This window comes from Bubalus bubalis, chromosome 3, assembly GCF_019923935.1.
Source record: "Bubalus bubalis isolate 160015118507 breed Murrah chromosome 3, NDDB_SH_1, whole genome shotgun sequence".
NCBI lineage: Eukaryota > Metazoa > Chordata > Mammalia > Artiodactyla > Bovidae > Bubalus > Bubalus bubalis.
This window is the reverse complement of record NC_059159.1, coordinates 39,435,154-39,447,194: the sequence shown is the minus strand read 5'-3', so window position 1 is coordinate 39,447,194 and position 12,041 is coordinate 39,435,154. Positions and strand designations below refer to the sequence as shown.

The window sequence follows — 12,041 nt, the reverse complement described above, 5'->3', positions numbered from 1 at the left end:
GTAATGCTCACCTTTGGAGGCCCTGAGTGATGAGTGTGGGGGTGCCTGCCCTGGGTGGGGGTCCGGGGCACACTACGAGTCCTGACCTGGGAGCTGGTTGAGGAGGACACCCTTCTTTCTCTCCGTCTGTGTGGCTCCTCTACACCCTACTTAATAGACCAAAGGGCATTTATATGCAAGTGGGGTTTGGGGTCTGAATGCTGGGATCTGTCTCTGTTGAGTGGCCCCCATTGGAGCAGCCTCCGTAGAGAATAATAGGATTGTTCTGGGCTGGGCTCCAGGGCTCTCTGATTCTTTTCATGCTTGATGACCCTGGGGCGGTCCCTTAAGCCCCACGGGCCTCAGTTTCCCATGGAGAAGGGAGAAGGCACCCGTTCCCCCCTCCCCTGGTCTTCCTGCTGCAGAGTAAGGAGTAAACAGAGAGCTCGCCCAGCTGCGGGGGAGTCAGGAGGCAAAGAGTGACTCAGGGCATGTGAGGTCTCCATCAGTGATTTCCCCCAGGAAAGTCCCCGCACATCTTTGAGAGGTGGGCAGCAGCTGGGGGGTGTTCTTCCCTCATCTCCAAGCAAGTGTGTTGGATATTCTGAGTCTAGGAGTGGGGCAGGGTGGGTGTCTTATAGATCCAGCTGCTCAGGCTTCCAGAAGCTACCTCAGGTTCCTCCTCCTTTCTAAGATGTTGAGAATTGTGGAGGGATTGGATGGGATGGGGGCTTGGAGTCACCGAATTTCTGGGCAGAGGCAGATGCTAAAGTTCAGTAGGCGTGGGCACATCTGGCTGGGATTCCCATTCAGCCCGCTTAGCCCAGGGTGTTGGGTGATTTGTTGGGAGGTGGCCTCAGTTCCGGGCTTCCCAGATGGCGCTAGTGGTAAAGAACCCGCCTCTCAATGCAGATGTCAGAGATATGGGTTCGATCCCTGGGTCTGGAAGATCCCCTGGAATAGGAAATGGCAACCCACTCCAGTGTTCTTGTCTGGAGAATCCCATCGACAGAGGAGCCTGGTGTGCTACAGTCCATGGGGTCCCAAACAGTCAGACACAACTTAAGCGACCTAGTACACACATGCACGGCCTCAGTTCCAGAGAAGAAGACCCTCCTGCCACAGGCACCCTTACCACCCCCCAGCCCTTCCCATGGCCTGGTCTGGATCAAGTGTGGCTGAGTCACTGTGGTTCAGAATGACTTGAACCTCAAGAGACGAGGACGTTGGCATGGATGGTGGTGGCAGCAGCAGACAAGGCTGTGTTGTGACTCAGACCTGGGTTGAATCCCAGCTCCACCTCTCAACTCTCTCTCTGTGTCTCCACCTGTGTTTTTCCAAAGCAGAACCGGAGGATGCATGCTTTTAATTTTCCCACTGCTCTCTCCTGGGAGGTTTCCCCAGGACCATGCATTTCAGAACTGCCCTGTTGGGGAGAGAAACAGTAAAGTGTTCATCCATCAGCTGTGTCCCGACCATGGACGTTAAGTCCCGCATGCTTCCAGGCTGCACATGTGAAGCCCCAGCAGGTTCGTGTGGGCATCCCACACTGTGGCTTCAGAGAAGATCCCAGAGTCCTTGAGGAAGCCTTGCTGCGTGGCGCCATAGGCTGTTGCTCGAAGCCTGCAGGAACCGGTCATTGCAGAAGTGACTGGAGTAAGACGTGGGACCGAGATGGTTTGAAGTACTCTTTGAGGTGTCAGACACTGTGTGACTCTGGGCAAATTTCCAATCTTCTCTCCACCTCAGTTTTCTTCTCTGGGGTTGTAGGTATTTACTAAATTTTTGAACATGGCAATGGGTCCGTAGCGAGGGCTCCATGATGGAATATTTCTGTGTATTTGGGAAGACAGTATGTTCTAGATGGTTCACATAGTCATCACTTAAAGTGGTGAAGGAGGTTGGATTAGGTGACCTCTAAAGACGCCCATCCTGGTCAGAGAATCTGGGACTCAGGGGTCTGGCCCCTGACCTGGTTAGTTCTTCCTGGAATGTGTTGCAGTCTCCCAGACCCCTGCATGGTTCTGCTCCGCATTCTGTGAGTTGGAGGCAATATGCCGGTTGCTCAGACGTGCCTTTCCCAGTGCTCTGTCCAGTCTAGCACATGGGAGCCCCGAGGGTGGGCAGAGGGGGCGAGGGGAACAAGCATCTCAGAAGCAGGTGGTTGAAGGAGGGGTGGCAGGAGGGTGGATGCTGGCGTTTGGAGTTGGCAGATGGTCGTGGGCATAGGTCTGGGCTACAGTCAGTGGGGAGGAGAGGGCACAGGGGTGGGGGAGGGTGAGAGAAAATGGAAAACTGGAAGGGCGGGGAGAATGGATTGGCAGAGGGCAGCCCAGAGTGATGGAGGAACCAGGGCTGTGGGGCAAGTTGGGCAACCTTGGTGCCCAGGGATTGGGGGTGTGTGGAGTGGCAGGGACAGGCTGGGCTGGCGGGAGAGCGATGGGGTGCTATGGCACTGGTTGAGGATTAGTTGGGGGCCCTCTGGCATAAGCCAGGGCAGGTGTCATATTTCAGGGAACAGCACCTACAAGCCCCTTCCTCCTCCTTGCTCCAGTGCATCTGCCTCTGCTTCCTGGGCCACCACCCACGTTGGCAGGTGAGGCGCTGTCTGCAAACACTTGGGTCCCGTTGTGAGCCGTGATTGGAGAAGGCGAGGCTGTGCCTCTGCCAAGGCCTGTTGCCATGGTACCATGGTGACCCTTGTCTCCTGGTCCTCTCCCATCTCTGAGCAACGTGGCCATCCCCAGGGGGAGGTCGTACAGTAGGGAAGGTGACCGGCTGCCTCTGACTTGTGCAGGGGCCGCTCAGGCTGGCCACACGACGGTCATGGTGTCCATCCTTCTGCCTTCAGGCAAGGTCACACCCAGCCTAGGCTGGGCGGTTGCAACAGCCACTGTCTTCACTTACAATCATTTAAAGACTCCTCTACAGTTTGGGGTTCCTCTTATTTTTAACAAGTTTAGTTTAAAAACAAAGTCAGTAATGCCAGCCTATCCATTTCTCCCCCCCCATTAAAATATGTTTATTTATTTATTTGGCTGCACGGCATGTGGGATCTGCGTTGCAGCATGCTGGATCTAGTTCCTGGACCAGGGCCCCCCTGCATTGGGAGTGCAGAGTCCTAGCCACTGGACCACCAGGGAGGTCCCATGTCCTCCCCTTTTAAAGAGCCAGATGACACTCTCTTCTTGCCCACCCCTTTTCAATGCTTTGGTGCTTCTCTAGAGGGAAGTTCTGCATCATGTCTGCCACGCTACACTTTTTTGTTTGTTTGTTTTTTGCTCTGTTTGCCACCCTCCTTGAGTAGATTCCACTCCACCTACTCAAGAGTGCAAACCAGCTGTTGGGGCTCCCAAAGCAGGTGGGACACCAAGGCAAGGACTGAACTCTGGGGAACCTGGCCTGAGACCAGGCCTGGGTTCTGAGTTTGCAACTTGCTCTCTGGGCCAGCTGGGGTTCCACCTCTTTCCCTAATTCAGATCCAGGGCTGTCAACCTCCTTCCCGGATCATGCTGGGTGTGTGAGCTGGGCCCTGCCAGGCCTGGCTCAGCAGATGGCATCGGGTCTGGGCACCCGGGGGACCCTGCCAATTAGATGACTGGTGGTGAGCAAGACCTGGAGGGGAGTGACAGGCATTCAGGCACAGCGAGGTCCACCTGTATGTGTGTGCACGTCTGTGCATGTGGGCCCCTGGAGGGTGTGTTGCTGGATCGCCGTGTCTGCACATCTCTGTGATTAAGCAGCGCTCCTCTGAGCTTGTGTCTGTGTGCACTGCTGTGTGCTCTGACTTATTCGTGTTCTTTCTCCGGGGATGTGAGCTGGCCACCCACCCAGTGCTCTCCAGGTCCTTGGGGGTGTGCCTGTCTGATGGCAAGTGGTATTTTACCCAGCAGGACTTCCCGGTCCCCTGAGGTCCCTGCGTCTTCTGCCCTGCCCAGCTCTCCGGCATTCCTGTCCTGGTCTCCCTCCCTCTGCCTTGAGGAGGTTGCTTCTCCCCCACTGGCCATGTGGCTGCCCACTACTGTTCAGAAGGGGCTTGTTGTGAGACAGCCGGTCCAATTTCCAGCCCCATCCTTCAAGCTCTGAGTTGAGGATGATGGCTGGGTGAGCCCTGGGTGGAGGAGATGAGTCAGGATGGCTGCAGCGGGTGGGCGGAAGCTAGGCTGGGTGTCAGCATCTTCAGGCAGGGGTGTGCACCCTGCGTCTACTTGACCCATCCTCAGTGGCTTGGGCACCAGTGCAGCAGTGGGAGGGTCCGTCCACCTCCCCTGCTCGTATTGTCTTCGTTTGGAGCCATGCCTGGCAGTGTCTGATGGGGAGCAGAATGGTCTCGGGGGCTCCAGGCAGCCCACCGGCAGCCTTGGCCTTAGCATAATCATTGAAATTTATGGAGCTCCTCTTCCTGTTCCAGGCCCTGGTCACACATCGTGATCCATGTTTTAGCTCACTGGCTCCTCAGCACAATCCTATGAGGTGGGTTCTGAAAGGATCCCCATCTTATGAGGAAGTGGTGGCTCAGAGATGCTGGGTCACTTCTGCAAGGTCACACAGCTAGGAAATAGTGTAGCCAAGACTGTTCTTTTTTTTTTTTTTAATTTCTTTATTTATTTATTAGCTGTACTGGGTCTTCCTCTGCTGTGCGGGCTTTTCTCTGGTTGAGGCCAGCAGGGGCCACTCTCTAGTTGTGATGCACAGGCTTCTCACTGAGGTGGCTTCTCTTGTTGAGGAGCACAGGCTCTAGAGTGCACAGACTTGAGCATGCGGGCTTCTGTAGTTGTGGTTCCCAGGATCTAGAGCACAGGCTCAACAGTCGTGGCACATGGGCTTAGCTGCTCCAAGGCATGTGGGATCCTCCCGGACCAGGGATCAAACCCGTGTCTCCTGCATTGGCAGGCGGATTCTTTACCACTGAGCCATCAAGGAAGCCCCGGGTCTGTTCTTGACACTTGCTGCTGTCCCCTCCGCTCTTCACAAAGCTACGTCCGTCTCATCCTTACAGTCTCCCCTTCAGAGAGGTTAACTCAGATCATCCCCTCTAAACAGGGCTCTCCACTCACCCAGTCACCTTTGGATCACATCATCCTATATAAATACCTGTGTAACGTTATCCCTCTCTGGTACACCACTCCCCTGCCCTCCCAGGGCAGGGATTTGTCTGTCTTGTTCACAGGAATACCCTCCACACTAGTGGAGAGTCTGGAACACGGTGGGGATGTGGTAAACATGTGATGAATGGGTGAATGAATGAATACATGAAGGTATGTCTGACTCCAGACCTAAGCTCTGTACCCCTCCTCTATGCTGTCTCTCACTGCGGGGTGCACAGCCCTGGAGCCAGCTCGCTTGGTTCCCTGTTCTGGTTATCTGTTGCTGCTTAATAAACCATCCAGAAGCTTATGACCTGAAACAACAGTGATGCTTATTGTGCTCAGGAATCTGCAGTTTGGGCAGGGATTGAAGGGAGACCTGTATCTGCTCTGCCATCATCTTCCGGGGCTGGAATTGTCTGAAGGCTCAGTGACTCACATGTCTGGCCTTTGATCCTGGCTGTTGGCCTGAGGTCTTGGTTCCTCGCCACACAGGTTTCTCTGTGTGCTAGATTGAGCTTCCTCACAGTGTGGTGGCTGAATTAAGGGGCAAGAAAGAGCCTCTGTGCTTACTTGCTCACTCATGTCTGACTCTTTGCAACCCTAGGGACTGTAGCCCTCCAGGCACCTCTGTCCATGGGAATTCTCCAGACAAGAATACTGGAGTGGATTGCCATGCCCTTCTCCAGGGGATCTTCCCAATCCAGGGATCGAACCCGGGTCTCCCACATTGCAGGCGGATTCTGTACTGTCTGAGACACCAGGGAAGCCCAGGAAAGGACAGCAGCAAGTGTCAAGAACAGATCCGGGGCTTCCCTGGTGGCTCAGAGGTAAAGAATCCGCCTGCCAATGGAGGAGACAGGTTTGATCCCTCGTCTGGGAGGATCCCACATGTCTTCTCACCTTTTGTTATCTGGCCTTGGAAATGATGCAACATCACTTCTGCCAGAGTCGCAGATCCACATGGATGCTAGAGGAGAGGGAACATATACCCCATCACTTAGTGGAGGAGTGTTACTGTCACAGGGTAAGAAGAGCATGTGGGATGGGGGGTATATTATAGGATGGACAGTCTGCCACAGTTGCTTTTTCGGAGTGTGATCTTGAGCACATTACTCAGTCTTTCTGTGCCCGTTTCTCCATCTTTAAAATGGGGACACCGTCAGTATGTATTGGGCTGTTTCATACTCACTGGGCTATTTCTTTGGTGGTGACTCTACTCGGGAAGATCCCCTGGAGGAGGAAGTGGCAACCCACTCCAGTATTCTTGCCTGGAAGATTCCATGGACAGAGGGGCCTGGCGGGCTACAGTCCATGGGGTTGCACACAGTTGGACACAGAGGAGCATGCAGGCACGTGCACTTCCAGCCACAGATCCCCTTGGCCTCAGATGAGACATTGGTCCAGGTTTTCACTGAGCTGCACGATCCAGCCCCAATCCCACCCCCAACTCTCATGTAATACAGGAGGCACCTACCGTGAAGTGTCCTTCTGAGGGCAGGGCCGGTGGTGGGAAAGAAGAGGGGACCCTGAGAGGAGTAGGCCTTTTCTGTCTCTGTTTATTATGTGAGTCTAAGTCAGCCCTGCTCCCTTCAAAGGGGCAAGGGACAGGGTTGGTGGAGGTGCCACGAAGCCAGGGCTCCAGCAGGGTTTCCCCTGGGCTTGCAGGCACAGATCCCACAAGGAACCCCTTCTTTATCCGGGGAAGTCAGGATAAATGCACATGCTGGCTTTGAGCTGCAGGTCATTTTTTTAAAGTATCAGAGAGAGCTCACTCTTCTTGCCTGTCCTCCACCTGGCTGCCTCTGCCTGAGTCACTGTTCATCTGCCTGAAGAGGGACTCCCACCCAGCTTGCCAACCCTGGGGATCTCAGGGTTTGCTCATCCTGGCCGGGGCTGGGGCTGCTCCTCAGCTGGGCAGTGGCAGGGGGCCAGGGAGAGTCTCGGGCTTTGCTGGTGCCCAGCCTGGCTGTATCTCACATCAAGCACTGCCCTCACTTCCTGTGGAAATGGCAGAATTGTTAAAAGCAGGGGCTCTGGGTTTGAATTCTGCTACAGCCGCTTATGGGCCCTGTGACCTTGGGCATGTCCCTTAACCTTTAAAAAATTATTTAATAGAAATTCATTTATTTATTAGTTGTTCTGGGTCTTTGTTGCTGTGCGGGCTTTTCTCTATTTGCGGAGAGCTGGGGCTACTCTCCAGTTGTGGTGAGCAGGCTTCTCATTGCGGTGGCTTCTCTTGCTGTGGAGCAAAGGCTCTGGGCACGTGGGGTTCAGTAGTTGTGGTTCCTGGGCTCTAGAGCACAGGCTCAATAGTTGTGGCACACAGGCTTAGTTGCCCTGTGGCACGTAGGATCTTCCCAGATCGGGGATTGAACCTGTGTCTCCTGCATTGGCAAGCGGATTCTTTACCACTGAGCCACCCATATTTTTTTTATTATTATTATTTTAAAAATATTTTTATTTATTTGACTGTGCCAGGTCTTAGTTGTGACAGTCTGGATTTTTAGTTGTGGCATTCAGACTCTTACCTGCAGCACCTGGGATCTCACTGCCTGACCAGGGATCAAACCAGGGCTCCCTGCATTGGGAGCATGGAGTCTTAGCCACTGGACTACTAGGGAAGTCCAATCTTAATCTTTCTGAGGCTCCGGGATGGAGGACATGATTGTGGTAAGGAGTAAATGAAATAAAAAGGCATGGCATAACTTGTTCATGGGAGATTCTCAAGAAATGTTGGCAGTTATTCTTGATAGCTGGACAAAGTGAGGCGACAGGAGTCTACGTGATTTCCCCACAGCTACATTTACAGTCAGAATCCGGGCTGGAACCCATGTGTTCTGACACCAGGTGGTTGCTGCTTGTCTCCTGCGATACAGAGAATTCCTCCATCCCTCCATCCCTTTTGCCTGAGGCGATATGGCTGCCATCCTAGAAGCAAGAAGCAGGATGCCCACTTTTGCTCCTTGCACTACCCAGACTTGCCTGTAGAGGGTGCTGATGCCCACCTTCTCACCCATTTGGAAGGGAAGCAGCCAGGTGAGGCTTTGCAGAAGAAGCGGGAGGGTGGGAAGTGACCCAGCAGAATGGGGGAGAGCCAAGAGCTGCCTTTGCCATCTCGGACACGACTGAAGTGACTTAGCATTAGCATTAAGGAGAATGCCCCTCAGACAGCTCCTAGTGCCCAAGCTTTCCTGTAGATAACTCCAAGGGCCACCAAAGATAAAGGGAGTATCTTACTGGGTTTCATTCCAGTGTTTCTCACCGGATTAGAATCATTTGGGGGAGTTTGTTAAAGATGCAGATTCCAGAACGATGTTCCCATCCCAGAACGATGGGATCCGAATTTTACCATTGTTCTGGCTAACAGGTCTACAGATCTGTGCCAGGCACTGATTTGAAGGCTTACCACACATTAACTCATACACCTCTCCCAAGAGCCTGATGAGGTAGGTACCATTAATATCCCCATTTTATAGATGGGGAGTCTGCTCTGAGGCACAGCGAGGTTGAGAAACTTGCCCAAGTTCACACTGCTTACAAGCCTCAGGGCTGGGGTTTTTGGCCCCATGCTATTCAAGCCCCAGGTGGTTCTCACACCCGTAGCATGGGAGAACCACTATTTTATTAATAGAACACAGGGCCTGTCCGCTTTCTTGTTTCCTTTTGCTACCTTTTATATGTCATTATTTTAAATAACATTTATTGTGTTTTTCTCACTATAAAGCAAAACCTGCTTATTTAAGAAAACTTAGCAAGTTTAGGAAAGCACAAAGAAGGGGAAAAAAATCATGATTTTTTAATCTCACCTTCTGAACAACAGCTTCCCTAATGGCTCAGCAGTAAAGGATCCGCCTGCCAATGCAAGACTCGGATTTGATCCCTGGGTGAGGAACATCCCCTGGAGAAGGAAATGGCATCCCACTCCAGTATTCTTGCCTGGAAAATCCCATGGACAGAGGAGCCTGGCGGGTTACAGTCCATGGGGTCGCAAAGAGTCAGACACATCTTATCAACTAAGCAACAGCACCAACCTGAAAACCATGGTTCTGAGTGTGTTAGCCTGTTTTATCCTCTTCAGAGATTTACTGCGACTTGCTCGCCCGGTATCACATGTGCAGCTGTGCCCCAGTATCTCTGGGGGATTGCTTCCAGGACTCCCCCCCCCCATCTCCATAGAGAGGTGGATAGACTCTGTGGACTCTATGGATAGACTGGTCTCTTCAACCAGTCCTGGACCAGAAGTTGTCTAGGCATATGCAAGCATTTACATATTTATTTAAACTAAGGGGATCCTGTTATATGAACTGTCTGGTACCTTTTTGTTTGTTTAGTTTTTAGGATATCTTTATGTAGTAACATATAAATCCTACCTCCCTCTTCATGGCTGCATAGTGTTCCATCGTGTGCTTGTTCCACAATATAGTGAAATAATGGTTATTTATGTTATTAATTCTATTTGCTATTATAAACAATGATACGGTTAACATCTGTGTGCATAGGTCTTGTCAACTTATATGAATTTACCAGTGAGATAAATCTTCCACCCCATAGGGTACCAAAACCCTGCGATGCTAAGTCTCTTATATAAAATGGTGTAGTATTTGCATATAGCTTCTGTCGTTCTCCCGTATAGTTTATTTTTTAAATTAAAAACTTAAAGATTGTACTCCATTTAAATTTATTATATAGTTTGTACCTCTTAATCCCCTACTCCTATCTTGCCCCCTACCGCCTTCCCTCTGCCCTCTGGTATCTACTGGTTTGTTCTCTACATCTCTGAGTCTGTTTCTGTCTTGTTATATTCATTCCTTTGTTTTGTTGTTAGATTTGGAGTATAAATGATAACAGTCTGTCTCTGTCTGACTTGTTTCACTAAGTGTAATACCTTCCAGGTCTACCCAAGTTGCTGCAAATGGCAACATTTCATTGTTTTTTATGTCTGAGTAGTACACCACTTCTTCTTTATCCATTCTTCTCTTGATGGGCACTTAGGTCTCTCATATACTTTAATCTCTAGATTACTTATACTACCCAATACAATGTAAGGGCTTCCCTGGTGGCTCAGATGGTACAGAATCTGCCTGCGATGCGGGAGCCCTGGGTTCGATCCCTGGGTCGGGAAGATCCCATGGAGGAGGGCGTGACAACCCACTCCAGTATTCTTGCCTGGAGAATCCCATGGACAGGGAAGCCTGGTGGGCTACAGTCCACAGGGTCGCAAAGAGATGGACACGACTGAGTGACTAAGCACAAGCCCACACTACAATGTAAATGCTATGTAAATGGTGGCCAACAACATGGCAAATTCAAGTTTTGCTTTTTGGAATTTTATGGAAACGTTTTTCCCCACATTTTTCCCATCTAATTTTTATTGGCTGAGTTGAGCTGTATTGCTGAGCAGTGTTGTCTTTCTCTCACCTATTCCTACTGTTGGAAATTTAGATCACCCGCAGCGTTTCATAGTTACGGTAGCAATTAGCTGCTGCTGCTGCTTAGTCGCTTCAGTTGTGTCCAACTCTGTGCGACCCCAGAGACGGCAGCCTACCAGGCTCCCCCGTCCCTGGGATTCTCCAGGCAAGAACGCTGGAGTGGGTTGCCATTTCCTTCTCCAATGCATGAAAGTGAAAAACTGGAGACCCTCAAAAGTACAACTTGGCACACAGGTCTGATTTTTTCCCCCTTTGGTATTTCTAGGTCAAAAGGCATGCATTTTTTTTTAAAGCTACTTATTGAAGCATAATATACATAGAGAGTAGTGTGCATATAAATATGCAGATGCCCAAACTGACCCTGATCTGCATTTTGGAAGCTTCTGGGCATGTACATAAGGACTCCGATGTGTGCTGTCAAATTTCCCCCAGAAAAGTGGTATATTGGTCTTGTTGGAGTTTTCTTACTTGAGATGGAGACACAAACTCTTTGCTTAAAAGCAGAGTGGATGGGAAATTCCTTGGTGGTCCAGTGGTTAGGACTCTGTGCTCTTACTGCTGAGGGCCCCGGTTCGTGGTTGATGAACTAAGATCCCACAAGCTGAATGGCACAGACAAAAACAAAGCAATCAAATAAAAAACAACAACCCAGAGTGGGTGGAAGAACCATGTGGAGTCAGACTCTGAGAGACCTGGGTTCCCCATCTCTGGGGTAAGACAGGCTTATCATCAGGGTAACAGACTTATCATCAGGGTAGAAGAGGCAATCTCAGGTCTGGGATCAGCGGTCAGTTTGAGCTCTAAATAGCTTAAGAAGGTTTTAAAGAAATCAGCTTTTGTAGCTTCCACCCCTCCCCTCTTCCTCCTCTTCTTCATCTTCTTTCTTCTTAGCAAACCATCTGTTTAACACTTTTCCTTTAAATTATTACATGTTCTTGATAAAAAAAAATCAAACAGCACAGAAGGACGTAAAGTGAAAAGTTCCTTCCCCCCAGATTTCCAATTCCAGTTGCATTCAACCAGTCCTGGACCAGAAGTTGTCTAGGCATATGCAAGCATTTACATATTTATTTAAACTAAGGGGATCCTGTTACGTGAGCTGTTGGGTATCTTTTTGTTTGTTTAGTTTTTAGGATATCTTTATGTAGTAACATATAAATCCTACCTCCCTCTTCATGGCTGCATGGTGTTCCATCGTGTGCTTATTCCACAATATAGTGAAATAATGGTTATTTATGTTACTAATTCTATTTGCTATTATAAACAGTGATACAGTTAACATCTGTGTGCATAGGTCTTGTCAACTTATATGAGTTTACCAGTAAGATAAATCTCTAAAAACAAAATTATTGGCATGAACAGTGTGTGCACTAAAATTTTTGATAGATCTTGGCTTTTCTGTGGTGGCCCACTGGCTAAGACTCCATGCTCCCAATGCAGGGGGCCTGGGTTCAATCCCTGATCAGGAAACTAGATCCCACATTGCTGCAACTAAGATCAAAGATTCTGCGTGCCACAACTAAGACTTCACGCAGCCAAATTA

General features: G+C 50.4%; 1 protein-coding gene across 2 annotated transcripts in view; it reads left to right on the top strand.

The window, feature by feature from the left end:
* Positions 1-12,041, top strand: part of RAP1GAP2 (RAP1 GTPase activating protein 2) — a 219,175-nt gene that overhangs the window by 15,559 nt on the left and 191,575 nt on the right. The window lies entirely within an intron of this gene.